The sequence below is a fragment of the Cavia porcellus genome, unplaced genomic scaffold, assembly GCF_034190915.1.
Source record: "Cavia porcellus strain 051 isolate PalLab524CR breed Dunkin Hartley unplaced genomic scaffold, mCavPor4.1 scaffold_8, whole genome shotgun sequence".
Taxonomy (NCBI): domain Eukaryota; kingdom Metazoa; phylum Chordata; class Mammalia; order Rodentia; family Caviidae; genus Cavia; species Cavia porcellus.
The window spans coordinates 85,546,423-85,550,645 of record NW_026947491.1 but is presented as its reverse complement, the minus strand read 5'-3'; the positions used below and the strand labels follow the sequence as shown (position 1 = coordinate 85,550,645).

Genomic DNA, 4,223 nt, shown 5'->3' with positions numbered 1-4,223 from the left:
AATATGTGTGGCACAAAGCTAGAAAATGGAACACAAAGATTCAAGCCTACCTGCCCTTGTTTCTTTCCCTGTGCTCAAAGTAATTTTTAAGACCATAGAAAGACGGCAAAAAGTTTTTGAGTGAATTCTATTTTTCAAGGTTGTGGATTTTAAAAAGTATCCTCTACATTTACTGGCAACACGGGTTTTTCCTGTCATCTCTGGGGCGTGGCGTGCTCTGAAGACTGATACAAACACTCACAGACTGACGTGGATACTGTCTAAAAGTTTCCTCTTTGTACTGATCTGCAGACCATGCGTTACTAATGTGAGCATTCACTGGGGCGAAGCTGACAGCTCAGCTCTGATGATTTCCCATTTTGAGCATCTCTGAGTGTAGCTTGTCTGCCCACTGAGAAGCATCCTGTGTGGACAGAATGTTACCCATGCTGAGTCTCCTGGCATCACACAGCTACAGCTCAGATGAAGAGACTTAGGAGCTCCACACGAGGTCGTACAGAGCTGCAGCTCTCTGATTACTATGACTCTTTGCAAAGATTTATTAAGCCATGAGAGCTCATCCAGGCTGGTAAGTGCCTTGGCATGGGTCAACCTCAAAGATCCACAAAGAAAATTCGCACACATCAGCTCAGATATACTTCACGTCAGGCATATAATTCTCAATTTAGAGATGAGAAAGCTGAGTCTCAAAAAAGGTTAAATGCTTTGTAAAAAAGAAAATTCACACCAGTGGTAGCACTGTTGATTGACATGCAATGGAACACCACTAATATTTATTGATGATGAATACAATATTTCACATTTGTTTAGGGGAGGAACAAAAAAGAGAAGATAACACAGTGACCACGTAATAATTCCTCCACAGCCAGCCAAAGGGATGTGAGAGTTGATCTCCATAGGACTGAGATTGTCTGATTTTTTTCTTGCTGAATAGCAATCCTTAGAGTCGGAGAAGTACACGCTATCCTGAGAACGAAATTTTAAGAGAGATTTTTTTCCCTCTGATTTTTCCACAATAAAATTACAAAGAATCAGAAGAGCAGGACTGGCTGTGGTTTTGCACCTACACAATACACACACAGGTGGGCACATGGTATATCTGCATGACACTACGTGTCAATTTGATCAGAAAGCCCAGAAGCTTCAGTTTTCATAAGTCCTGGGTGGAAGTTATCAACCAGTGGCAAATAGTATTCATTTTTAAAAACTTTTATGAATTTACTTGGAAAAAGAGATTTTCAGAGCAGCTAGAACTCTCCTTCCTGGATGGAGTTGACCCTCCTTGTCTCCCCCACTGGGAATTCTCCCTGAGACAGGTTTTCGAAAAAGCACTCTGAGTCTTTTCAACCCTCCGTGACCGTTCACAAGGCACAATGGTTTGTCTTCATCGCCACTGAGCCAGGAACAAAATCAAGGCGACAGAGGCTTGAAAATTCAGACAGGAAGTTCTGCCCTTTTGACCCGGCAAACCCAAAGGAAGGTGCAGAGGAAGACGATAAAGAAAAATACCAGGAGGAGGTTTGATATGTGTGCCTCCCGCCTGCCTTCCACATTTTCCCAAGCGAATTTTTAAAGGGAGGAGCAGTGTTTTTAAAGGCGACTGGTGGACGTGAAGTGAGCCCCGAGACCCCACTTCCAGGCAAGCTCCTTTCCGTAAAATCCCTCTCACACGAGCATAGCTAAGGTGGTGTTTCTAAGAGTGGCATGGGGGAAGAAACGCTGGACCCCACCCCATGGACCGAAGCCTGCCTTGCACACTCCAGCCTTGCATTTTTCACAGCCTCCCGCTCCACGTTTTCCCATCATTTTTTTCTCTTTCCTTTCTTCCTGTGTGGTTCCTCTCAGCCTTGTTTATTTTGGGGTTGCTTTCCCCTCATCCCTCCTGCACTTCTTACCTCCTTCCTCTTTCTGCTGTGTATCCCCCAAACGATCAGTTTCTGTTGCCTTAAACCGCCTCTGTCCTGCTTCTTTCATTTTCATCCTTGGTTCTCAGCAGGATTTTAAGAAACAGTGCAGCCACAGAGGCTGCTCTGCAAGCTGTGTTTGGTAGGTCCAGGGGTTACACAGCTCGGTAAATGTTCCCCAGACGCCCAGGAGTAAACTAGTTACAACCGCATCCTCCGTGCCTCTCCCCAGTTTATCTTGGCTTCTTTAGTCTTTTTCCCCGTCCACCCAGTCACCCTCAAACTGCAGCAGAAACACCTAAACGACACCCGGCATTTGGAGGTAGATTTGTACATCAACAGGCACAAGATGGGGATCATTCTGAAAACAGGATTTTATGGAGTTGAAAGGGAAAATACAGAGGCAGAGTGCTTGGATGTCTTTGGTTCTTCCACTATGCATCACAGTGAGCAGCCCTTGCTAAGAGACAGAAGTAACAGGAACTTGTAACAGGAACTGTTACCTGGGCAACCAGCAGACTGGCTGAGGAGGGGGCATTTTCTGCTACAAAACTAGATCCCTCCCTCTTCTCATTCCCCCAAGACCTATTAATATCACTGTGATGCCTTTTAAATGTATTTCTTCCCTTGTATTCCCCATACCCTAGAGCCAGCCTTTATCAGCCCTTACCTGAGACTGTTTTAGACCCTCTAATGTTGCTCTGCATCCTCAGTTTCTCCCCTTCCCATCCAGCTTAGCTCCCTAAAACACTGGTCTGATCACCCCACCTCCCTTGCTTCCACATCTTCAAGGGCTCCTAGCTCCTGAGGGCAAGTCTAACCGCACAGCAAGACATTCGGGAGCCTTCACCATGCAGCTGAAACCTACCTTTCCACCCCTTCACCCACCTTGCATTGAATTAAAAGTGATTTGTCTTCAGATGTTCTTTTCCATGAGTAAAGTAGCTGAAATTCACTGCCAGGGCTCCAAAATGAAAATATTTATGTTCTTGACCCGAGCTGTGTCCTAGACTGGTACCAAATACCGGCTAGCTACGTGACCACTGGAAGTCCTTTTGGGTCTCCTCACTTCTTCTGGTCCACTTTTCCTCATTAGTACCACGAGGCTTAAGGGACTTCAGAATTAATCCGTAGCATTAAAGAATGATGAGTAAGGTGTGCAGACACCCCAAGCCAGGTGCCATGGGCTGCTGTACCTTGCCGCGTTACCCCAGTACGAGCTCTGTCTTCTCAAGCTGTGTCTGTCTGGAGCCATCATGTCAGCCAGGAATGACATCAGACCCTGGGAGCATTGACTCATACCGCCCAGACTCAACACAAGTCAGATTTGTACCAGAAAGCTCTCTTATTATTAAGCAGTGGCAAGAAAAATTCCATCAGCTCTCCAAAACACCTTTCCCTAGAATGGTCTGTGCATGTTAATATACTCTCTCAATCTCTTTTCTTGGCAAGTAAAATTAATTATCAAGATATCGTCTGGATGAATGGAATTAGAAGGAGGAGGACACCAGGCCTGGTGGACACTTGTAATCCCAGCATCCAGGAGGCTGGGCAGGAGGACTGCTGTGAGTTCAAGCCCAGCCTATGCCATACAGCAAGATCCTGTGTCAAATAAAAAGCCAAAGAAAAGAGGAAGAAAGGCTCCATGAACCAGCAGGTACTGTTTCCAGCTATGAAAGAGCCTGATGGATTCCTTTCTGTTCCATGAGTCTGGCAGGAGGATGACAAGCAACAGAAACTGACTCTGGGTGCAGGGACCGATCCATCAGATGGGGCCTCACCAGCTGGTCTCCGTCACATCGCCCGCCCTGCTTACTTCTTCACAGCACTGGTGTCGTCTGTAAGTACCTTGTTTACTTCTTGGTCATCAGCCTTCCCAGTTGGACTGTGTGAGATACTGTCATCCTTGTTTGCTCTCTGTCTCCAGACAGTGCCCAGTTCACACAGTAGGCCTCACAGTAGAAGGAGCTAAAATGTTTGTGGATAGAGAAAAAAGAATTGAATAGTTAAACCCGGAGAGGACTGGAGACGAAGAGGATGCATAGCAGGTGCTTCTAATTCTTCTTTTTAGGGATCTCCGTGCTATCACTTAACTCTGGTCGCATTTGTCTCTCTGTGTTTTGCTCCGGGTTCATGCACCTGGATGGAGAGAGAACCAGTTGGCTCAAATGAGGATCACACTCTGGAATCTCGAGAGGAAGGGAGGGCAGGCCAGCTCCTCAGAGGACTCCGCGGCACACACTTCACGCATCCCACGCTGAGATGACTGGGACCCATCAGTTGGATCCAGCAATTCTGCACTCCAGAGAATCCGCATTA

At 46.4% G+C, this 4,223-nt stretch overlaps 1 long non-coding RNA gene across 1 annotated transcript; it reads right to left on the bottom strand.

Moving 5' to 3' along the window:
- Positions 1-745: 745 nt before the first annotated feature.
- On the bottom strand, positions 746-2,594 carry LOC134477183 (uncharacterized). Its single transcript, XR_010049093.1, has 2 exons — positions 1,896-2,594; positions 746-966 (listed from the first exon to the last, which is right to left on the bottom strand). It is a non-coding gene; the product is annotated as an uncharacterized LOC134477183 (long non-coding RNA).
- Positions 2,595-4,223: the final 1,629 nt, after the last annotated feature.